Source organism: Sminthopsis crassicaudata, chromosome 2, assembly GCF_048593235.1.
Source record: "Sminthopsis crassicaudata isolate SCR6 chromosome 2, ASM4859323v1, whole genome shotgun sequence".
NCBI classification, from domain to species: Eukaryota; Metazoa; Chordata; class Mammalia; order Dasyuromorphia; family Dasyuridae; genus Sminthopsis; species Sminthopsis crassicaudata.
The window spans coordinates 568,187,274-568,213,623 of record NC_133618.1 but is presented as its reverse complement, the minus strand read 5'-3'; the positions used below and the strand labels follow the sequence as shown (position 1 = coordinate 568,213,623).

The window sequence follows — 26,350 nt, the reverse complement described above, 5'->3', positions numbered from 1 at the left end:
ACCCTTCTCCTAATAGATACCATATCCCCTCTGCCTCTTACTATCTCTCATGAAGCACTATTTGAAGAAAATTCCCAGGCATGCTTTTCTAGGCTTTTACTCTTAATTAGATCTATGTCCCCTTTTGGATACCCTATCTTCAGTTTTCCCAGTCCTGGGACCATGAACAATGAACAAATGAACTCTACCATTGTTACTGCATGATTTTGTCAAGATACTCCTTTATGGTTCCAAACACCATGGTACTATCACCATACCAGGAACTTTCCATTTTATTGTAAGCGTCTTCAGGGTCTTTTCTTTTTATCCCTAGCACCTGGCACGTAAAAAGTGTTTTAGCTTCTTTTTCATTCATCCATTTATTCATTTTTTATTACCCCCCCTACATCATTGATACTTTAAAATAAACCCAGCTCCTCACCTCTAGAAGTCATCTTTCATAGTCATCTATTTCAACCTTATCACCTCCTTTGTCCCACTCTAGTTATGGTCACCCCTTTTACTGGGCCCTCTGGAATGCCTGCTCTAAAATTAACTATCTTCTCATTATGGACCTCTTCTTTTCTTATTCGTTTTGTCTTTCTGCGCTCACAAAGACTTGACTCCTTCTTAATGATATTATATTCTTTGATAGTTTTTCCAGTACTGATTCCTTTTTTCCTTCTCAGCTCCAACTCCTGCCATCATGGAAAGAAACTTAATCATGCATATCTATACTCCTTCAAATACTCTTAAGTTCCCAATTCATCAGTCTTCTTAAACACCATGATCTTCTACTACTTCTTCATTACTTCAGCCACACACAGGAATTCTCATGCCCTAGATCTTGCCATCATCCACAAGTGTTTCACTTCTAAATTCATGCATTTCAAAAGTCACTTATCTGAGAATAATTTGTTATATTTCCATCTCTCTATTTGCCCTATAAATTCATATTCAATTTTTTTGGACTCTTCAAACCTTCAATCCTTCTAATCATCAGTAGTTTCCCAGGCCATCATTCTGTTCTGACTATATTCTCTTCACTTTGCAATCTTAACTCCTGGTGAATCTGTTTGGTTCTATTCTCTATCCTTGAATCTGTTGCACCCTTGTACTACCACCTAACATACTTCACTAAACCCTAAATTTCTCCCACCATCCATCTCCTATTCACATGCTAAAGAACAAAGATTAAAGAAGTCACTGGGACTACTAGGTGTACCAAAAATTATGTTATTTCAGTCCTTACTACAGCAAAGCAATTTTTCTCTAATATATTTTCTATCCCATTCACCTTAGCACTTTTTCCAAACCTTCTTTCCTCTCCTCAAGTTTTTCATGCCATCTTCTTACTACATATTTCACTAAAAAAAATTGAGACAATTTTGTGATATCCTTCCTTTTTCTCTTTGCCACAGATCACTTTGATATTATCTCCCACTACTTGTTTCCTCAGTCTAGTTTTTGATGAAGAGGTAGCCCTACTCTTTGATTAAACTAACCCTTTTTCATGCTTAATTTATTTTACTTTTTTTTTATTCTGAACTTAAAATTACCAATAAAAATGAGCATCTCTATATGCAAAGTCAGAGAAAGATTTCACATGAAATTGTGCAGTTCTATTATGAATAGTTTGCTTTCCTTTTTAAGATTATAATAAATTCTGTGTAAATGTACCCTTGATTCTACCTCTTCATGCCCTCTACACAAAAGTGTTCTCACTATCATCCCCACTCTTTCTTTAATCTTCACTTTCCTGATAGAAGCTAGTTGATGAAAGTTACAAAGAACAAAGTTAGGTTTAAAGTAAGGGGATGGATCCAAACAACTACATGCATCCAGAAGTGAAATAAGTTCTCTTAGGAGTAGTTTCCTCCTCACTAGAGATTTTCAAGCAAAAGTTTTATGATCATTTGTCAAACATGTTGTATTTAAAGGGAAATTTTGTTCAGGTACACATAGGACTAAGTAATCTTTAAAGTCCCCTTACAACCATGAGATTCTGTGACTCTATCAGAACTCCTTGTAGCATGACATTAACTCCTAAATGGTTACCTTAAAAAATATCTTATTTTGGGACCTTTGGATTATAACTACCCATGGCACAAATGGATCTATGTAGGCAGCTAAAAGTGAATAATTAGTCCCTCTACAAAAATCTATTTCCAGGACAAATTTAAATGTTGACAAAATGAAACAAAGTTTGTCCAGACTTTTAGTTTGCTTTGTGTTTTCTATATATATATCATGACAATAAAATTGTATCAGAGAAATTCCCAGGAGGATCACTCAGGGATGGGTTCCCACTATGCCCAGGGACTTTGATGAGTATATATTCCTATATCTTTCATCATTGCATTTTTAAGAGTCATGCTCAAAACCCTCAAGGCTAATTACAAAGATAAGAAAGACAAGGCCTATGAGGACCTCTCAACTCAAACACAGCCTCCTCTGTAGTAAGGGTAGAGACCCAGTTCATCTACTGGAACTTCCCCAACTGTTTGTTATGGATGTAAGCATTTGAGATGATAGTGACTGAACCTTGTGTAGACAAGAAGGAAATAGAAAGACCAAAGAAATACTAAAGATGGGAAAGGGACCTATATATACCAAAATGTTTATGGCAGCTCTTTTTGTAGTGTCTAGAAACTGGAAAATGAATGGTCCATCAGTTGGAGAATGGTTGGGTAAATTATGGTATATAAAAGTTATGGAATATTATTGCTCTGTAAGAAATGACCAGCAGGAGGAATACAGAGAGGCTTGGAGAGACTTACATCAACTGATGCTGAGTGAAATGAGCAGAACCAGGAGACCATTATACACTTCAACAACAATACTGTATGAGGATGTATTCTGATAGAAGTGGAAATCTTCAACATAAAGAAGATCCAACTCACTTCCAGTTGATCAATGATGGACAGAAACAATTAAGCACAGAGAAGGAACACTGGGAATTGAATGTAAACTGTTTGTACTACTGTCTTTCTACCCAAGTTACTTATACCTTTGGAACCCAATTCTTACCATGCAACAAGAAAATTAGATTTACACACATATATTGTATCTAGGTTATACCATAACACATTAAATATGTATGGGATTGCTTGTCATCTAGGGGAGGGAGTAGAGGGAGGGAGGGGAAAATCTGGAAAAATGAATACAAGGGATAATGTTGTAAAAAAATTACTCATGCATATATACTGTTAAAAATTATAATTATAAAATTAATTTAAAAAAGAAGGAAATAGAAAGGAAATAGCATTAGGCTATAGCTAGTCCTTTGCTAAAAGGGCTTAGATGTCCCTTTTCTGTTCTTTGTATGACTTTTAATAAATGTGTTCTATATTTAAATGTTTATTTTTAACTTTACACTTGAAGGAAAATGGAAGATCCCTAGTGGAGACACAGAGGTAAGATAAATGTTTCCAGGTCCTGAATTCTGGATGAAGACATTAGTGAGCTATCAGTGAGAAGCCTTCAAGACTAGTCAAGATTAGTCTATGTGAATCTAGAGCCCCCACTTTAGAGGAAAGGAAATTAGTATGGTGTGGGAAGAGTTTATGAATGGAGTTAAATATGAGATGAGTCTTGAAGAATAAATAAGAACAAAAGGTGAGAAAAAAGGGACATCGTAAGGTAGGGGCAATGTTAAAGTGAGGATAAGCTTGTCACGTGGAGAATAGAGATAGAACGAGATCATAAATGTTAATTTGTAATTATCAAAGAATCACAAGGTCAAGAACTTCCTGCTATATATGAATCCAAAAGATCAAATGATGATTATTAGGGAGAACAATTTTTTTTTTTAATGGTACTAAGATTAATTGCAATTGTACATAAAGCAATAAAAGAAAAATCTTTAAACATCTGTCCTCTGGTGGACAGATGGTAGATTGCATCTGTTATGTTTTTATTTGGGTTTTGTGGTGGTTGCTGTGTTTTAAATAATCTAGAACCATGCAAAGCTCATTTCAGAAAGGACCTTAGAGATCCTCAAAGGCAACATTGCACATAGAAAAATTTATAAATTTGTAGTTAGACGACCTGAGCTTGAATTCTCTCCACTTTATTTCTCTTAGCCTCAGTTTCTTCACCAGTAAAAAGGAGGGAGCTGGGCTCAATGCTTTTTGAGGGACTTTACAGTTCTATAAATATAATCTAGTCCAATCTGAACTGGTCTGGTCCAAAGTATACATGGTCCTAGATCTGGTTTTTAATTTCAGAAACCATAAATGTTTGAGTTTTATTATTTATAATCAAATAGGTCTCTTAGACCTATATTGTTACATCCCTGACCAGTGCTATGAGACTGCTTCTAAGAAGGGACCATCATATATCAATATCTTCTTAATTAAGTTAGATAAAGTGTAAGATAAACCCACCTGGCAATGAGTTTCTATTTATAGTACATTGTATTTGTATTAGCTACTAGAAATTGATTGATCATGCCTGAAAAAAATGTGAATAATTGTACAACTTGTTAAAAAAAAAATAGCCACCTCCTACAAGTGATCCCAAATCTTTTTTCCTCCCAATGTAACAATGCTGACCTTATTATTATATGCCACCCCTTATTATAGTCATTCCTTTGAATTAAGACAATGTTTTCTGAAGTTGATGTGTTTTTAAAAGAGGAACATTTAACACAAAAGCATTGGTTAGCAGCATAACAAAATTATTTTCTATCTAAAAATCCTACATTCCTTTCAAGTAGGTTTTAAAAATGCTGATTAACATATGAAAAGGTGCTCTAAATCACTATTGATCAGAGAATGCAAATTAAGACAACTCTGAGATACCATTATACACCTCTCAGATTGGCTAAGATGACAGGAAAAAATAAAGATGATTATTGGAGGGGATGTGGGAAAACTGGGACACTAACACATTGTTGGTGGAGTTGTGAATAGATCCAACCAGTCTGGAGAGCAATTTGGAACTATGCTCAAAAAGTTATCAAACTGTGCATACTCTTTGACCCAGCAGTGCTACTACTGGGCTTATATCCCAAAGAGATATTAAAGAAGGAAAAGGGACCTGCATGTGCCAAAATGTTTGTGGCAGCCCTCTTTGTAGTTGCTAGAAACTGGAAACTGAGTGGCTGTCCATCAATTGGAGAATAGCTGAATAAGTTATGGTATATGAATGCTATGGAATATTATTATTATATAAGAAATGATCAGTAGGATGATTTCAGAGAGGTCTGGAGAGACTTACATGAAATGAGCAGAACCAGGAGATGATTATACACAATAGCAAGATTATGTGATGATCAATTCTGATGGACGTGACTCTTTCCAACAATGAGATAATTGAGGCCACTTCCAATGATCTTGTGATGAAGAGAACCATCTACACCCAGAGAGAGGATTGTGGGAACTGAATGTGGACCACAACATAACATTCTCTTTTTGTAGTTGTTGTTTGCTAGCAATTTGTTTTCTTATTTACTTTCCTTTTTGATCTGATTTCTCTTATGTAGCAAGAGAATTGTATAAATATGTTTGTACATATTGAATTTAACATATATTTTAATATGTATAGCATATATTGGATTGCTTGCCATCTAGGGGAGGGGGTGGGGAGGAGGGGAAAAGGCTATGCAAAGGTCAATGTTGAAAAATTATTGATGCATGTTTTGAAAATAAAAAGCTTTAAAAAGAAAAAAAATGGTGACTAATTACTTCAGATACCTTTAGCTGGAAATATTCTTTTTCAGAGGTGTATAACTTCTATAAAATTGCTTGTTAAGTCAAATATTTAGTAATGATCATATATAAACTATCTATTATATACAGGGATCTGGTTTAGGTTCTAGCTTAAAATTAAGCCCACTTCAAAACTCAAGGTGAAAATTGTACTAGGTTCTGTTTTTGTCCCTCTTCTTTATATATGTGTGTGTGTGTGTGTGTGTGTGTGTGTGTATGAATGTGTATATTTTTATATACTCTTCCTTCCTACTCTTGTTCTCTCACAGATTCAATTTTAATTCATTTGATAACAAATTTGTTATTATATCCAGCCTTGACTTTTATTCTGAGGTCCAGACCTGCTCCAGGAAATACCTAAGTACTCCAAAATAACATTTATCAAAATGAACTTATTGTTTCCTGCCCATCTACTCTTTCTTTGACTCTACCATTCACTCATCCCCCAAGTCTGAAAGTATAGAGTTAACTATGGCCCTTCACATTCTTTCTCACCTTTCATAATTAATGTTACCAAACCTTATGATTTCACTTCAGAAACATCTTTCATATTTGTCTTAAAATCTGTTTCTACTGCATAATAGAATCCCATTTCTACCCAATTAAATAATTACAATATTGTTTTAATATTCATTTTCATGTTCCCACTTCCTAATGTATCTCTTGTACAACTATTATACTAGTTTTTCATATGAATTGGCCATGTGATTCCTCAATTCAAAAATCTTCAATGGCTCCCTGTTTCATTTAATTTAAGTCAATAAATATTTATTTTGAATATGACAAAACAAAATAGGCCTCAAAGTGCTCATATTTTACTAGGGGAAAAGAGAAATGATACAATATTTATGTGAATAATAAAATACAAGGTAATTACTTAAACATAGAAAGACCATTAACAACTCAGGGACTCAAATAAGCTGAACATAAGAAGTTGCACCTGAAATTAATTCTGAAAGAAAACAGGAATTTTAAAAGTAGGTTGGGAGAAGTCTGAAGGTACATTCCAGACCTGGATGGTCTGTGCAAAAGCATAAAGATGGATTGTTGAGTTGGGACAAGTTACTAAACTATTTTGGCTAGAATATGAGTTTGTGAGAGTAACATGAAATGAGTCTGGAAGAGAGGTGAGAGACAGGTTGTATGGGGCTTTACATGCCAAGTTGTAGAATGTGCCTTTATTGATTACTAAATAAAGTCTAAATGCATTTGACTGACATTGCATGTCCTCCATTTTTTCCAGACTTATCTTATACCATTCCTTCCAAGTCCTTTGTACTGCAACCAGATTGGATAGCTTTCAGTTTCCTCAAACTTGTTCAGTATGTTTCTGTTTCTAAGTTTTTGCTTATTCTATTTTGTATACATAAGATAACTTCACTCCTTTTCACCTATTGAATTACTTAAAACTCAACTCAAATCCTCTCTCTTCTATGAAGATTTTTCTGATCCCTGTCCCAAAATCAAAGACAATTTTCCTCCTCTTATATTACACAATACTTTGCTTTGTACTTCTCTGGCATATTTATCAATTTTGTATATTAGAGAGGCAAATAGATGTAAATATAGAGACTTTGGCCAAGTCACAGCTCTGTGTCATTAAGCATTAAGCTAGAATGTTTCTGAAGTCCCTTCCAACTTAAACGTTCTGTTATTTCATACAAATGAGTAATTAGACTCATTCTTCTTGGTCCCAAAAGGAAGATCTTAAAGAATTAGAGAGAAGTTAGAGCACAGAAGATCTGGACTTAATAGGAAGACATGTTTTCTATTAATATTGCCCAAAAAGGAATGGTCTGCCTGAAAACATAATAAATTCTCAATTTAATAGAAATCTTCAGGCTAAGTCTTAGTTTGAAGTGGGCATTGACCTGGCTGACCTCAGAGATCTCTTCCAACATTAAAAGCCTATGATTCTGTTAATCTGATTCCTTATCATTTGAGAGAGTAAAGCCTCGGCTTTTGAAAATGAAAGAGATAGATAGCCTGTGAGATTCCTTTCAACTCTACATCTATGATTCTCCCTATCCATAGTAGTCAAACCAAATGGCTTTTTTCTTCTCATAGTCAGAACCCTTCATTAACACTCTTAAACCTCCTTGGAATATAAAGATGACCCTTGAAGGCTATATCAAAGAAGTATTAGGTCTGACAGCTATTATCAAGGGAACAGACTTTGGAAAGAACCCTCTGCTTAGAAGTGAGACTAGTCTATAGGCTGAGGACTAGTCTAGTTAAATTCAAATAAGCTTATCATCAGTTTACCTACAAGAAAAAGATTTCTTTTACTACTGTAAACTACATGCTAGATCCTAAATCCTCCTCAAGTCCAGGCACTATTTGAGAATTTCTAGTAAGAGATCTTATAAACTGACAAAAAAGTTCATTCATAGAAGTATGACCTCCCCAGGAAAGAAGAATATCTGACAATGTTAATATATTAAGGTTTGCAAAATACTTCATATTATCTATTTCAGCCTTGTCACAATCTTGTCAGGTAGATGTGATCATTATGATCTTATACAAATGAGGAAACTGAGACTCAGGGAAATTAAATAATGTTACCAGATTCATTTAATGAATGAAGATCACATATGGAATTCAAACCCAAATCTTAACTCCAAGTCCAGCAATCTGTCCACTATACAATCCTGTTTTTGAGTTGCTCAGGCTGGGCAATTTTCAAATGGAGTTTTGGGCAAAAGACCACTTCCTATCATTTCTGGGGGAGTATGGTTTCACTTCCCACCAATCCTGGGAGAGTATGAAAGAAAAAACAATTTGAGGGGGAGAGAGGAAAGGAGGAAAAAAATGTAGAAGAAATATTTTTTCTCCATGGCCAGAAGGGTATGTCACTAATATCTTTCTGTACCATTAAGAACCCAACTGATTTTTTTTCTTTTTTCTTTGTTATTTCTTTATTCTTGTTAAATTCTGGTTGAGACTTTTAAAACAAGTATATGTGTATGTGGGTGTGGGTGTATGTATGTGTGTGTGTGAAATCACTCATATATGTGTGAATATTCAAATTAAGTTTTCCTGGATTATCAGAATCAGTTTTATAATTTGGGGCTTTTTCTCCTCCGGGAGTTGAAGGTGGTGGAAAATAAATTCTGCCAACATCAACATTTCCAAGTTGCAAATTTCTCTCAGTAACAATGAGAGTGAAGGGAAATGAGACAAGAGTACCAGATTAAATACCAATTTATACAACTAAACAGACAAGACACTTTCACCTACTTTGTTATTTGTGGAAATGCAAACTTACTAGCAAAGCCAACAGAAGGATACATTTGTCCTCCCACACTGTCCTCCACTGCCATTCTCAGAGAAAATAATCAGGAAAAAAAAACATATTTGAGAAAAGAATTCAGGCTTTTGATTTATTCTCTTTTTGCATCTAACTTACGTGTCATCTTTTATTCCTAATAAATGAAGGTAAGGAAAAGAGGGGTATATAATAATACAAATTTCTTGAATTATAATAAGCACGTTTAGCTATATAATAGAAAGCCAGACTCAAACCAGGAAGGTCCAAGCTTTTGTCATATACTGGCTGTGTGAGTCTTAGCATGTTATTTAAAGTTTCAATGTTCTAGGCAACTCTCTGAGACATGAATTTACAGAGATGGTGCTACCCTGCCTTGGTAAAGGGACTTTCCTCATTTGTGAAACTAATAATCCCAAAGACGCAGTCCCTATCCCAATGCATAGTGTTAAAAAGTGAGATGTTTTTGCACAACCAGACTATTATGAATAATTTTCACTTTGGTGATTTTATTAATACATACTAATTATAAAGTATTCCTCCTCCAAGATTAATTTCAACTAACAATAAGGCAGGGTGCTAAGATGCTAAAGGCACAAAAACTAAATGATCCCCACCTATTCTACTGAGAGGTTGTAGCATGTACACAGAGAAGAAAATAAAGTTACATAAAGGCATTTTAAAAGAGGGACACTAACAACTATCGCTAGGGAAGAAATAGAAAAACTGCTCTTACTGAGATTCCTATCCCAATCCACATATAATCAATGATCATGTCTTTCTCTCACAAGCAGCTGATCATGTTTTCCATACCCCCCATATTCAACTTTCAGAGCTCTACAATTCTTGAAAAGGGTCCAATTTAATCTGCTTCTCCAGTCTTTACAATTGGTATGTTATCACCATCATTTTGAAAAGCAATCCAAACATATATAGAGTACCAAATCTGGAGTCAGGAGATCCTGAGTTCCAATCTGAAGGCAGAAACTTACTATCTGTGTGATGCTAGGCAAGTCACTTTAAATGACTTTAAACATTGTCTCCATTACCTATTCAGTAAAAAGGTGTGATAATAATACCTACTTCACCAAGGTTTTTGTTAGGACCAAATTAAATAATAATTTTTAAATGCTGAGCACATGTCTGGCACAAAGTAATTGCTACACAAATGTTAGCTATCACCATTATAATTATTATCATTAAGACAAAGGTCAGCATAAATAAAGAACAAACCCATCTCATTCGGATGACCAGATTCAACCCAAAAAAAAAAAAAAAAAACCACTCAAAGTGAAAGAAAAAGAATGATCTATAGTCATTGAGATAGCAGGCACATAAATGGGCAAGTCCAGCCTCAACATCAACTTCTCTCAAGATAGTACACAAAGTGGAAAGAAGAAGCTACTACAAAATTAGTGGGTGAATCCAAAGAATATTCTATATCTTGAAATCTCACTTCTATGAATTCTTATAATTAGAGAAGGGGGGCAGGTATCTTATACATATCAGATCATAGATTTAGAGATTCAAGGGACCTTGAGTTATTGTGATCTAATTGTGTCATCTTCTAGGTAAAAAAAATGAGAACTCACAAAGCAGAGGGAATTGACCAAGATCACACAGCTCATAAATGGCAGAGGCAAGATTTGAATTCAGTCCTTTAATTCCAGACCCAGTATCTTTCCAAGCACCTTACTGCTCTGATTCAGATTAATAGCAGGTGGTTAGGGGCAACTTGAAGGTCAGGAATGGCTTTAATATCACTGCAAAATGAAATTTCCTGACTTTGCTTTGATGTTCTTCATAGACCTCTTATGAAAGATCTTATGAAATCTTATGAAAGTCTTCCTCCCAAAACAATAAGGAAATTCTTCTTTATGGATTCAATATTAGTGCCGCATGTTTGGCAGAGCAAGTGAGCCGGTGACAAGGTTGAATTGCTACCTTTTGATCTAACCTCCAGAAGTCTTGACATACCAGACAAGTCTGGGTTTCCTTTAATTCCCTTGGAATGGCTTATTTACATGGAAATAAGCAGAGTCAGTCATTCCCAACCAGAAGTAAGCCTTCTTTTCATGGCTAAGTAAATAGAGGCAGATGAGGAAGTAGAATAGGCAGGAAGAGGAGCAATGCTGTCTAGTTGCTATAGACAGAAAGGCCAGCACACTCTCTCTAACTTTCTCATGTGGAATTCTATTATGAGAAACTCTAAGCCTGGAAAACTCTATTCAGTGTCTGGACTTAAAGGGCAAAACTGATGGGGTATGTTTTTCTTAGGCTATAGATATGATGGTATGTAGAAGATCAGGAGAGATGAATAATCTAATTGTCCTTATCAGTGTGCCTTAAGCCAGAACTCCCAGGAAAAATCATTGAATTTTCCATAATAAGAGTTTGGGCTTAAAACCCTAGGCTAGTATAATGTTAGCTAGTAATTTTGATTCTTTAGATTGTGTCTACAGACACAGCAGAAATATACCCACTTGAGTCAAACCAAGTCACAAAACAGTCAGAATTGGTTTTCTGTATTTCAAGCTTTTTGAGAGATGAGAATGATGGGACAATATAGATGGACTATCAAAAATTTGACTAATCTCACTTTTGGTCAAATCTGAATTAATCATGGTTATATGGTTACCTTAAAGTAATATGTTAAGTTCAATTCTATTCCATAAAAAGCAAATAAATTAAGAGGTATAGGTTTCCTGTGGAGTTAGCATATACAAAAAAATTCATGTTCATACATACATATACATACATGCTCAACACCATCACCATCATCAGTATCTTAACTCTTCATAGAACAAACTCAAGATCCAGGATTATCCATAAACTAACTGCTGAACAATGAAAAACAGCTGAAAAACTAAAAATGATCTCTTTATAATTTAGGTATCTGATCAGGCCCAGTGGGTAGAGTTCCAAGCCTTGAATCAGGAAAAATTTTCCTTTCTTCAAATCTAACTTCAGACACTTATTGTGTGATTGAGCAAATCACTTGACCCTGTTTATCTCAGTTTCTTCATCTATAAAATGAGCTGGAGGAGGAACTAGTAAACCACTCCAGAATCTTTACCAAGAAAACCCCAAATGGGGTCAAAAAGAGTTGGACACAAATGAATTGATGGAACATCAACAATATAATCAATGTGTTAATTTGGGTAGCTAGGTGGTAAAGTGGATAGAGCACCAGCTCTCCTGAAGTCAGGAGGACCTGAGTTCAAATGTGATCTCAGACACTTCACACTTCCTAGCTGTGTGACCCTGGGCAAATCACTTAACCCCAATTGCCTCAGCAAAAAAAAAATAATAATAATAATAATAATTTTTAAAAATTCATTATTCAAGGTGCTCTCAATCTAAATTTGTTCTAAAGATTAATGGTATACAAAAAAAATCACTAATACTCTTAAAATTTCTGTAATACAAGGAGAGCATTATTAAAACTTCCTAAAAAAAGAAAGGAAGGGGGTAGAGAGAAGGAGCTATAATTGGTCTCATAATTTGAATAAATTCTCAAATTTTAAGATACCAGAAAACTCCAGAGGGAAGCAGAATATTTCTAGAGTCAGAATCTGGTTACTTCCCCTCTCTAGGCCTCAGTTTTCTCATCTGTAAAATGAAAGGTTAATGGACTAATGGATTAATGGATTTCCAAGTTCCATTTGAGCTCCACAATTCTATGGATATAAATCTTTAAGCTTTATCAGATCATCTTCTGAAAAGGGGTCTACAAAGGGACCAGGGTTCATAATTAAGATATAATTTATATAGAAAAAAAAAGTGAAGCACTTGGAATAAAGTAGGACTCATAGCAAAGAGAAGACACAGACAGAGTCACATTTCATTACTTTACAATTTGGCCTAGTGCTCACTATTACCAGTGCTCACAATTTTCTAATAAAAAAAGATGAAAAATAAAAAGAAACACAGTAGAATAAGTGTAGGAAGTAAAGGGAAGAAGAAGGAGAAGGAAGAGGAAGAGAAGGAGGAGAAGAAGGAGAAGGAGGAGAAGAAGGAGAAGGAGAAGGAGAAGGAGGAGGAGAAGAAAAAGAAGAAGAAGAAGAAGAAGAAGAAGAAGAAGAAGAAGAAGAAGAAGAAGAAGAAGAAGAAGAAGAAGAAGAAGAAGAAGAAGAAGAAGAAGAAGAAGAAGAAGAAGAAGAAGAAGAAGAAGAAGAAGAAGAAGAAGAGGAGGAGGAGGGAGGAGGACGAGGAGGGAGGAGGAGGAGGAGGAGGAGGAGGAGAGGAGGAGGAGGAGGAGGAGGAGGAGGAGGAGGAGGAGGAGGAGGAGGAGACATATTTGTCTTCCTATCTCCTCACACAAATCTGTTGGCATAATTTACAGAAATGGTTGGGAAACTCCAGCTAAGTACCAGTATACTTGGGAATGTGAAAAGCTATCAAATTTCCTACAAAGATGTTTCTATGAAGTACATGTAAGTTCATATATCATTTCACAAATTAGTCAAAAATCCAATCTGAGTACAATAGACTTGGAGAGTTTGCTCCCTGGAGAACAAAAGGTGACATTCCACCTAGTGGAAGAAAAATGTCTTAAAACACACACACACACACACACACACACACACACACACACACACACACACACACTTCAATCATGGCTGTAGCAACCATGCTGAAAAACTCAAGCAAAAGGAAAAATGTGGGATTGGAGGAGTAGGAGGAAGGGGAGCATCCAGTTAATATTCTACTTCTTATTTTTGCACACAGGTCTACCCAACAAAGGAAAATGAGATAAAGACTTGCCCTTCTTACTCATAGAATTATCCTTAAGAAAGAGATGGATAGAGAGCGCTAAAGATGATAGCTAAAATTTTATTTGACAATTACTGCATGCCAGGCACTGTGGTAAGCACTTTAAAATGATTATCTTATTTGATCCTCACAACAACCCTGAGAGATAGATGCTATTATTATCCTCATTTCACAGATAAGGAAACTGAGACTGAGAAGGGGTAAATCACTTGTCCATAGTCACACAGACAATACATGTCTGAGATTTTAAACTCAGGTTTATCATGAGTTCAGCATTCTAATCACAGTACCACCTGGAAATTTCTACTACCACAAGGGACTACTATAACCTTTTAGGCTGTATGAAAATAGGTTTTATGTGGCAATTTGTGCAGGTTTCATTTCCAGGTACCTAATAGCTCTTAATATTTTCTAGCTTAATCCATTTTGGTTTTAACAGCTTCATCTTTGAAATTTTGCTGCTCACAAAATCAGAGCTGGAAGATACCTGGGCAGTAACCTATTCCAAATCCCCATTTATGCAAAGAAGGAAGATTCAGAGAGGTTAAGGTATTCCCCCAAGAATACACAGCTAGCTAAACATTTTAACTATATGGGGCAGAGAGGGATCTTTGACCTCAATTTCCTACTTTTTGTTGTTGGCATTAGCCAAAGGTTTTATTATTGCTTCCTTGAGTGTGTGAAGTAGAGCACAGGGGAAAGCCCATTTGATTTGGACTGGAAAGACCTGGAGAAATTCCACCTCTGAAATTTGGACCACATAGGTGGCACAGTGGACAAAAGCACGGGCCTGGAGTCAGGATAAACTTGAATTCAAATCCAGCCTCAGACACTTGCTGGTTGTGACTCAGTGAGAGACTGAGCAAGTAATGTTCCCAGACTCAATTTCCTTATGATGAGAATCATAATAAGTGTTTACCTCCTAGAGTTGCTGGGAGGATCAATAGAGATAATAATTTTAATCATTTTCCAGTCATGTCTGACTCTTTGTGATCCCTTTTAGGATTTTCTGGGCAGAGATACTAGAATGATTTGTCATTTCTTTCTCCAGCTGATTTCACAGATGAGGAAAATGAGGCAAATAGGGTTAAGTGACTTGCTCAAGTTCACACAACTAATATGTGTCTAAGACTGGATTTGAACTCAAGAAGACTCATCATCCTGACTCCAGGCCCAGCACTCTATCACCTAGTTGCCTATATAAATATTAGCTTCTATTTTTCCCTAGCCCTGTGACTCCTGTGAGCCTATTTTCCCTCTAAATTAATATTTGTTACTACAAATACTGTATCTAACTGACAGATTTGTGGGATGTTTTATGATTATTTTCTTTGGAGAGGAGGTTGGTCAGAATTTGTGTTTTTACTAATATGTAGGTTGAGGAAACACCCTTTATCCACAGAGAACATTTGTGCAACTCAGAGAGTTGTCTACGGACACTGAAAATGTGAGCAGTTGCACATATTTCTGTCAGAGGCAGGTTAATCTTGAGTCTGATTCTACTCACAACAGCACACTGTACTCCCTAGAGCTATTGTAAGGCACAAATGAGATAATAGATACAAAATGCTTTAAAAATCCCAAAGCTAAGTATAAATATATATCTATATCTATATATCTATCTATGTATATATCTATCTATGTATATATATATATATGTATATATAGAGAGAGAGGTGTATATGTGTATATATCTATATCTCTATATATTGATATATGTGTGTTATATATTTACATTTATCCATATGTGTGTATAGAAATATATATTTCTAAATGTGTGTATATCTATATCTATATATCTTTATGTATTTTTGTGTGCATAGCTATATATATGTGTGTATATATATGACAGCTATAAATATCGGGTGCTTTTCTTTTCTTCCAATATTCATTTTTCAAGCACATTAGTATGGAAAAGGCCTAACCATTTTTAGCTGATAGAATCAATTCTGAAAGATTCCATAGCAAAATGTATAGTTAGCTGGCTTCAGAGTCAGAAAGGCATGGATTCCAATTCTATTTCTAAAACGTACTGGCTGTTTGCTCTTGGACAAGTTCCTTAGGTTCTCAGTGACTCAGGCATCTCTCTAAATAGTAGATAAATATTATAATTTATAAATTATAGTAGAACATTTTTGCTAATTGCTAATCTGAAAAAGCAAACGGATTTTCCACCTAAAAGGAAATCAATCAATTCTATCTGCCTATTGCGAGGAACATTATTATTCCTATTGTATCAGCTGCTTTCTCTCTTTAATGTATATATAAGCTTATATAAAATGTTTAAAATGTAAGCACATACATATATATTTAAATCAATGCATATGCTACACTAAACTATATTGATATTTCATCATAGCTTAGAAGGAATCCTGTATTTTCAAAACTTATATAAAGGAAATATAGTTTTACTTCATCAAAAAACTTTGAACATGGCCCTGGTAACAAGCATCAGAGAATCTGCCTAAGTTCAGAGAAGCATATCACCAGAGAATTAGCCATCATCATCATTAGTGATGATATTTTGTGCTCACAGCAGGTTCAAGGAATTGGCTTCTAAAGCATGGATACATTTTATTACACCTTAAGAGAGGAAGTAGCCACGGTAAGAAATCCAAGAGACTGGGAAGCACTGACAAAAAGCATCTACATAAATATGCCCATATGCCCATTTTGGATGCTTACCTTAAAAAAAAATCACTAAACATCAAAAATTCTAACAAGTGGTTTAAATATTGCCAAATCAACATAAATCTCCTCTCATATGCCATGAAGAATATAATTTTGAGTCTGTTCAATTATAAATCAAATTTTACTGTTTCTTAATTATGAAAGACAAAGCTTAACATTTTTTGTGAATGTCACAGATTTCTTTTGAAGTTTGGTGAAGTCCATGTACCCCCTTTTCAGAATTAAGTTTTTAAATGCATAAAATAAAGTATATAGTATAACAAAAGAAACCAATTTCACAGAACTGCTATTATAAAAATATTTTTGAAAAACACATTCATATACCCCAGATTGAGAGCCCCAGATTAATAAGACATATTGACAATAGAAAAATAATTTTTCTCTGGCATTTAGACTTTTTGTCTAAATTGTCTTCAAATCCATGCTATCATTGCTGCTTTATAAGTAGCCTTCTGGGGAACAAAAGCACATGAAATTCAGAGGCCCTGAAATCAGTCTAGTTTTTTTCCCCTTCTAGGTATATGCTGTGATTAAGGTTTAGAAGTTTCCCTGAGGGCAGGAAAGATTATCAGGAAAGATCATAAAACCAAGTGGCAGAGTTGCTGCCTTCAGACCTTTACAAATAAAATCTTCAGGAGCAATGTCTTTAAGAAAGATAATCCATATATACAGAGATGCATAAGTCTATATGTATCTCAATCATATATATTTCATGCTTGCTGATGAGGTAAATAAACACCCATAGAACACAGGCCCTGTCACCCAAGAAGAAGTAAGGCTGAAATTCCTCAAGGTTGTGCATGTCAGTCACCTACCCTTATCAGTTCTCCGTCCAACAATTAGAGTAAGAAAGCTGGGCTGGAAAAGTGATAAGGGGATGTGACTGGCTATGGAAGTTTTGTTGGATGAACCTTGGGAGAGAGAAAAAGAGTGAAAATTGACATTTTAAACCAACATTTAACCCCTAGACACCCCTATCCCTGCCCAACAAGCCCACCTCTGAAAACCTGTAATCACCTATTTTGTCTTTTATCTTTTCATCATCTAAGACAAGTTCCCACCTTTTTGAGAAGGAATCTTCTGAAGATGACAGGTGTATCACGAGGTTACATGCAGAGTTCTGCAGAAACCTAACCATGCTCTCGTAGTACTAGAGATCTATGAAAGAGTTTTAAGCTCTTTTCATTAAAAAAAAGAAAAAAAAATGCACTTTGCCTATATTAAAAGTTTCTTACAGGAATGTCTTGGGCAGTGAATATGTCCAGTTTTCCTTTCCAATACTCAGTTTTATTTCTTACAGTCAGGGACCATTCATAAATTATACAATTTTCAGTCTCCTCCTTTGAATGATCTGGATTGGTCCTAGAGAATTTCTTGCTTCAGGCAAGGGCCTGTCTCCTGAAAAACCTGTCTCTGAATGGATATGTTAAATTTGGGGTCATATCTTAGTATGATTAATCCAGGGGTGGAGTTTGGGCTCCAGGGATTAATGTTAAATACATGATCAGCTAATGCATCATGCCACTTTAACCCTTGCCTAGTTCAGATTTTTACAATTGTTCAATGAATGATGCAAAAAAAAATTTTTTTTAAGGTTGTTTCTTTGAAAACCAAAAGCCAGGGACATTTGACACCTGCAGGAATCATAATGAAATTAAGGAGGTCAGACTAGATTTAATTCAAAAGAATTCAACAACATTTTTTACTATTATCTATATTTTTATGACAATCTTCAGGCTTTCAAATTCCAAATTCATTTTAAATTTCCAAGCAACTCTGTCTCTAGAAAGACAGTATTTTAGATGTTTATTATATACAGCATATACATATATACATAACATATGCACTATATATATATACACATACACACACACACAAAATATTTATATACATGCATATACACACACAATGTTCTCATAGTGCCTGTTCTCTTTTATTTTCTCTTATCATGTACAAGGCATAGAATTAAAAAATAATAAGATACTATCTACCCTTAAGGAGCTTACATTTTACTTGAGGAGTGAAATAATGGTTTTTGAAATCCTTTCAGGTTCTGACCATGTAATCTTATGACCCCTTGGTATGTGTATACTGAAGCCAAGGAGCAATCCATTGATTTGTAATTTGTTTGGATAGTTCCTTCCCAGGATCATGGTGGAACAATGGGTGGTGATGTAAAAAGGCTGATGATTATCTAAGACAGATATTTTTAATTTAGGATGAATTAACTTTTAATATGTTTTGATTAGTATATTTTAGCATAATTGACTTCTTTTATAATACTATGCATATATTTGTAATGTATATATTCAAAAATATTATTAGGAGAAGAACTCCATAAGTTTTATCAGACTGACAGAGAAGTTAACGATTCAAAAAAAACAAAAAAAAAACAAAAAAAAGAAAAAAGCCCTGATATAAGGCAACTTCCCTGAGCTCTGATGTCCATTCTGCATCAGGCATGAAGAAGCCAAATTTTCACAGACTTATCAGTTTCAATGCCTTGGGGAACTTACTAATTAACCTGCCTTCTAAGCACTTAATTAATTAGAGTGATACATTTCTGGCCATTACCCTTCATGTAGTAAATGATGCATCCCAGGTTATTGTCCCTTCTCTACCACTAATTAGCCTTATGATTGAGAACAAATCATTTCACTTTCTAGACCTCAGTTTCCTCATTTGTAAAGGAAGAAGACCAAATGCTTCAATCCTTTTTACTAAGCAGCAAAATTCATGCTGTAGAATTAGATCAATATTAACATGAATATGCAGAGAAGCAGTAATGTGGATTATAACACATAAAATTCTTATAGAAAAGAAAGTCTAGCATAATGGGTAAAGGGCTGGCCTTAAAACTGGGAAGAGCCAAGTTCAAATTCTGCCTGATACATGCTAGATATGTGAACTGAGCAAATCCCTTGACTTGTCAGTGTCTTCAAGCAATTCTGTAAGATTCTAAATTGCAGATGAGTTCCAGATCAGCTTTAGAGGAGAGAGTTCCTACACCAGGGAGTTCCCCATGCTTATAAAATCAGAGCTATGGAACTGGGAAAGAATAATTGTTGTATAGAAACCATGAAAAATTCAATCTTTATAAAAACAGAACAATTGGAAATGAATTCAGAATTTGCAAACCTGAAAGTAAAAACAAAAATGCAGATTTGCTTTTCCTTAGCAATCTAAGGATTCATTCTTTTGGTGTGGTCTGCTGTGAGAAACACTAGACCTCAGTCAAGAGAGGCAAATTCTAGTCTAGAATCTGCTAGTAAATAGCTGTGTGACCTTGTCACACAGTCAGTAGATCTCTTTAGTTTAAAATTTCCTGTTCTATAAAATGAAGAATTTTGACTAGATTATAGATTCCCAACCAGGTATCTGTGAACATTTTTAACATATATTTTGAGGGGCAATTAGTTGGCATAGTGAATAGAGAAGCAGCTCTGGAGAAAAGGGAACATGAGTTCAAATCAGGCCTCAGACACAACATTTACTAACTATGTGACTCTGGGCAAGTCACTTTACCTTGTGCCCCCCTCTCCAAAAAAAAAAAAAAAAAAAAAAAAAAAAAAAAGATAGGTAGAGATAGAGAAATGATAGATAGATATAAATAACTGTATTTCAATACTATTCATTTTCTTTGCAATCCTATATATTTTATTTTATGCATTTAAAAAGTAGGAATCTGAGAAGGAGTCCATAAGTTTCACCAAAAGGGTCTATGACATAAAAGATTAAGACCCCATGAATTGCTGGACAATATCTGGGGTTTTTTCTAGCTCTTTATTCATATATACCAGAAATCATACATTTGAGCAATATAGTTAATACACTTCGCATCTTGCACCCTACTCCCATATCCAAAGTTCTAATAGCTACACAGATGAACAATTTAAGTAAGATGTTATACAAATATATGAGTACATCTTTTATTGGGGGATAGGGACTGTGTACAAGGAGAAACTAGAACAATGATTGTGCCAATGCAGGCAAATTTCTGTGTAAAAGTGCTTCTATCTATGTAAATAAGTCACCTCTCTCTCATTTATAGCTTTGTAAAGTTCAGATTTGGGAATGGAATGAGCATTAAGAAGTGAAAAAACTCACCCATGGTCACCCAGCTAATGTGTCCAAAGCAGTACTTGAAACTGGATTTTTCTGACTCCACTTCCAACATTTTCTCCACTATGCTGAATTGTTTCTTAAATCATATATTATTCATGTGACAATATAATGCAGCACTATAAGTCATAGAGAAGAGATATATTAGTAGAAAATGTGTTACCTCTAGCAGATATAAAACTCATTGAGATACCAAATATTCATTAACCTCTAGTAGGTAAGGGTTCATAGAAACACTCAACAGATCAGAAAATCCTACATAAAATTGCTGGAAATTTTAAAATTACTCCATCCAAATATGAAATTGCAATATCATTCAAACTGAAAGCAATCTTGCTATATAGGATAGAAAGTAAAGCAGTCACTTTATTCTCTCAAAGGATTAATCAACCATTACCAAAGACCCAGATGCTAAGTATTAAGGTAAGGACTACTGAATCATTGACTATCACATTTTAAAATTATCTCTTTTAAGCATTTAGGGAATACAATCCTTGAAGCCCACTTACTCAGTGAATTCAGTTTTGAACATAATTTTCTTCAATTCAAGCATTCTGACCTAAAATTGAGATAGAAAATACAATAGGGAATTGTATCCAGCTTACCTAAAGCTAGATACTTTAGAGTTTTGTGATTTCCTGTTTCCCAGAACCCCAGCTTATACAACAGAAGGAAAAAAAAAGTACTTTCCTCAGCAGCAGTTCTCACATTTTGATGATTTACGTGGAAATGAATCATGTGTAAACATGTTTATCCTTCTCCTGAATTTCACAGGGGTAAAATTGCTCAAGAGGAAAAAATGAATGTTAGATTTTATGAAATCGAACCTAGCTTGTCACATTCAGGTTCATTTGCACAGGGATATGAGAATAAATTTTCTTTCATGTCTCCCTGAGTATATCAATTATACAATCATAGAATGTCAGAGCTGGAAAAGACCTTAGATACCATGTAGTCTAAATGCCTCACTCTGTAGACGAGTATTCAAGATTTCTTTTTATTCCAAAGAACTAAGGGCACTCCTGAGTGTCAGGAAATTTGGACTGACCTTCATTGTTCTCTTAGTTTCTCTTCATCTCAATACCAAATGATAAACACAATTTTTTTTAAACATACCAGTTCTGCTATTCCACCTTGCAGGGTCATGAATATCGCTTCATATCTCCATTTTTCATGTCATCACCTGTGAAATTCATTCTTGACAATATTTTCCTCATTGAGATATTTTTGCATTTTAAGACAAAAGGGAAAAACAAGCTCATGCTGAAGTTTTTAATAGTCATTAATATATAACCCCACCCATTCATATTTCATCTACCTTTTAAGTCCAACATCCTACCCAACAATATCAATTCATATGACTTTCTCTTGCTTCTAATTCCTTTGTATTTATTGTCTGTGCCCTACCAATTAGCCCCTTCTTATTGACAGACCTTTTCTAAATGGCTATACCATATTACAAAGTGCCTAATTATATAGGTCCAAGTGATATTGCTAATATCAACCCTATCACTTTGCAAATGAGGCCCAGTGAGGATCAATAGCCCAATTCAGATCTTAGAGGTAACAAGTAGCACAGCTGAGATTTGAACATCAATGCTTTAGCTTTAAATCCAGTGATCTTTCCACTACCTTCTTCTCTACAGGACCATAGATTTAGAGTTGGAAGGGACTTTAGAGTTAATTTACCTCAGACTCTTCATTTTCTAGATGAGGAAGCTATATTCTGCTGCTTTGTTCTCTAGTCATTCATTTACAAAGATTATGTCTCACCAACTAAAACACAAATCCCTTGGGGTCAGTGCTTAAATAGTATATTTGTATCCTACGGGGGCCCAGCACAGTGCTCAGCATAGAAAATCATTAAATAAATGCCTGTTGATTGGAAAATAACACATCTAAGGTGCAGATCCTAAAACTGAACATGAAGGAAGATAAAATACTCAGAATTAAAAGTACCTTTTCAGAGCCTGATTTCTCAATATGGCCTGGGTCTGTTTAGATGCAGTGGTCATCTGTTTTCTCCTCCATCTCCCATCTGGTTGGGTTCTTTTCACCCAGTTTAACAAGCTCAGGAATGTTTGCAGTTGAAAAGCTCAGTGTTTCATTTGGCTCTTCTTCATCGTTAACTTGCCCCAGGCTCCTCATGTCCATTAGCATCTGCACACAGTTCAGTGCCCAGAGCGCATACAGCTGACTCAGGGGGGAAAAGCAAACTATTCCCAGAATGCCTAGTTAAAAGATGCTTCTGAAATTCTTTTCTTTTATTAAAGGTAATAAATATATTCCAGACTTGTATGGAATCAACTGACCCCAGTGTCTAAAACAGGAAAATAAAGCTAATCTCAACCCAGCTGTCACCATTTAGTTCCATGTCTTGGTTTAGTTTTGTACTGTGGTAGTAAAATAACGACTTACCTAATTTCTCTTTTAATATTGTTTTCCTGTGATGTGTATTGACTTTGAATTGACAAGAGGCACCAAGTTCAGAGTTTGCTTCCCTCTTAAAGACCAAATACTGAATTTGAAACACATAGAAACACAGATCAAAGTACTTAATATTTTGGAAATCAAATATTTTCAGTATCCCCTCAGTTTTTTTCAGAATAAAACACAACTCTGCATTTATCATTATTACAACTGTAAAATTTTGAATTTCTCTTTTTTGCCTGCCTCTTTCTACACAGTACAATCAAGTACCAGACTTTGAATTAATTGAGACCTGGTTTCAAATTCCACCTTTCACACTCACTGAATGTGATCCAAGTCAATCTATCTCTCTGAGCCTTGACTTTTTAATCTGTTAAATGGGAATAATAATATTCTTGCTACCTATCATAAAGGGGTCATAAGAGAATGGCATTTCCTAAGCCTTAAAATTCTATAAATTCTATCAAATTATATTATATCATCATCATCATCCTGCACAAGCTCTGACTTTTGCAATCAGCTCATTTTCTTAATATTTTTACTGGTTAATATTTATGAGGCAAATCTTTGTAAAAAGCCAAATTATTTAAGAGCATCAAAGAGAGTATTAGTGAGAGAGCAAGACATATAAAAGCAAAACCAGTCCACTGGGCAGACTTCTCTGCAGGAAAATATTGGATTTCTATTTAGATAACATATCTTATATCCATCTCTACTCACATCATAGCTCTCCAGTTCTAGCAGTTATCATTTCCCATCTAGTCTAAATATTTATTAAGGTTTAAGCACATATAGGTATTTAATAAATACTAGTTCCCTTTCCCCCTTCTCCTCTGCCATTTCAATTATTTCTTCCTTGGTCTCCATAGTTCCAGCTCCCACCCCCAGCCCATTTTCCACACAGGTGCCAAAGTAAATTTAGTCCTAAAAAAGACAAGTCCTAAACTTAATAAATTTCCAAGGTTAACTATATCATTTGGATCCTCTATTTGGCTGTTAAAATACTTCACAATCTGGCCCCCTCCTTTTCCAATTTTAAAATGCATCACTACCTTTTTCTATACTATATGGGTTAGTCAAACACCAAATACCATTTTTAATGGTTCTAACATATGATATATCATCTACTATATCAGTAACTTTGCACTGGCTATTCCTCTAAGCCTCATGAGCCTAGATTGAATTCCCTCCTTACCTCATTTCTTTAAATTCTTCTTTAAATTAAATTTAAATAATTTCTTTAAATTTAAATTATTTAAATTTCTTTAAGTTCCTTCAAAACTTTGCTAAAAGACACCTTTCTACATGAAACCTCTTTCTGATCCCACTAAATCCCAGTAGCAAACAGATTTTCTCCACTTCTCAATTTATCTTGTATTTATTTTGTATATGCAAAGAAGATTTAATACATCTCCCCTAATAAAATGCAAATCCCTTGAGGATAAGAACTATTTCATTTTAAGATTTATACCCCCAGCACATAGTTTCTGACATATAATAATCAAACAACAAGCATTTAATAAGCTACTACTCTCAGCACTAAGTATTAGTGATACAAAAAGAGGTAAAGAATTGTCCCTTTCCTCAAGGACCTTGCAATCTAATGGAGGAGACAAGATGCAAACAAATATATGCAAACAAGGTATATACAAAATAAATAGGAGATAATTTTTTTTTTCTTTTGATAAAGCAATTGCGGTTAAGTGACTTGCTCAGGGTCACACAGCTAAGAAATGTTAAATGTCTAAGGCTGGATTTGAACTCGGGTTCTCCTGACTTCACAACCTATACACTACATCATCTAGCTGCTCCAATAATATATATATTTTTAAATTACATGTAAAGATAGTTTTAAACATTTACTTTTACAATATTTGAGTTCCATTTTTTTCTCCCTTTCTCCCTTCCCTCTACCCTCTCCAAAACATCAAGAGATCTGATATGTTATACATGTATAATCATATTGATCATATTTTCATGGTTACTCATATGGAGAAAGAAGAATCAAAACAAAAAGAAAAAAAAATCACCAGAAAAAGAAAAAAATCAACAACAAAAAGTGAAAATTGTATGTTTTAATCTGCATTCAGACTTGATAGTTCATTCTCTGGACTAATCAGGGTAAAGAAGGAAGAGTTTTCCAGGCATGGAGGACAGCCAGAGAAAAATGTTTGGAGCCAAAAGATGGAATATCTTGTTTGTGAAACAACCAAAAGGTCTATATAACTGGATTTAAGAGGACATGTGTAAGAACACTATAAAGGTCTGAAAAGACTGGGAAGAAAAATGGGGAAGGCTAAGTTATGAGGGATTTTGAATGATAACAGCATTTTAAAATTTGATTCTAGAAACAATAAGGAGCCCCTGTAGTTTATTGAATGCAAAGTTGATGAGATTGAACATACATTTTAAGAAAGTCACTTTAGAGACTATAAAAATGTGTATATGATCTCTTTCTTCTGAGATCATGTCTATGTTGTTTATTCACCTATGTCCATGTTGTTATTGTTAATCAGTAAAATCTAAATTATATTGCATTTTTATGTTTGGATCTATGCACAGAGCCCATCATGACAAGCATTTGATAAATATTTGTTCAATATGGTCAAATTCAATTACCTAATTGTCCTATATTACAAATATAGACTGTAAGCATGTAAGCCTAATACTTCACTGGCAATTAAGACCATTGACCAGGAATTCCATTTTCCTCTTTTTCTCATATCACTCAGATATCTTTCTCCACTCTGCTCCTTCATTCCTGACTCATAAAAAGATGATCTTTCTTTTTGCCAAGGCAAACTCCTCTGTATGCTCTCTTCATAATTTCCTATCTCCAATTGGTTCCATCCTCCCCCTGTCTCTGTCTCTCTGTCGCTCTCTGCCTCTTTCTTTGTCTCTCCCTCTCTCTGTTTCTCTTTCTGTCTCTCTGCCCCTCTCTTTGTCACTCCTTCTCCGCCTGCCTCTCTGGCTCTTTGTCACTGTCTCTGTAGGTCTCTGTCTCTCTGTCTCTCTCTCCCTCCCTCTCTTTTTCTTTCTCCCCCTTTCTCTGCCCCTCTCTCTCTCTCTCTCTCTCTCTCTCTCTCTCTCTCTCTCTCTTTCCTTCAATATCTCTCTAGTTAAGGCACCTTCCCTGCTTCTGACAAATACACTCATGTTTCCCATTTAAAAAATAAAATAAAATCCTTACTTAGCCTCATCCCTGCCAATTGTTATTCTTAATACAATATTGAATAGTAATGATGATAGTGGGCAACCTTGTTTCACTCCTGATCTTAATGGGAATGGTTGCAGTTTATGCCCATTACATATGATGCTTATTGATGGTTTTAAATAGATGCTACTAATTATTTTAAGGAAAAGTCAATTT

General features: G+C 34.8%; 1 long non-coding RNA gene across 3 annotated transcripts in view; it reads right to left on the bottom strand.

The window, feature by feature from the left end:
- LOC141553723 (uncharacterized) overlaps window positions 1–22,669 on the bottom strand; it is a 94,845-nt gene extending 72,176 nt beyond the window's left edge. For 2 of the 3 annotated variants that reach the window (XR_012485604.1, XR_012485605.1), the window contains exons 1-4: window positions 22,510–22,669; window positions 21,667–21,733; window positions 21,060–21,109; window positions 20,536–20,669 (exon numbers count right to left, since the gene is read on the bottom strand). This is a non-coding gene — a long non-coding RNA (uncharacterized LOC141553723). Of the gene's footprint in view, window positions 1–20,535; window positions 20,670–21,059; window positions 21,110–21,666; window positions 21,763–22,509 lie in introns of all 3 variants that reach the window. The other variant, XR_012485606.1, reaches the window with a different exon arrangement.
- Window positions 22,670–26,350: the final 3,681 nt, after the last annotated feature.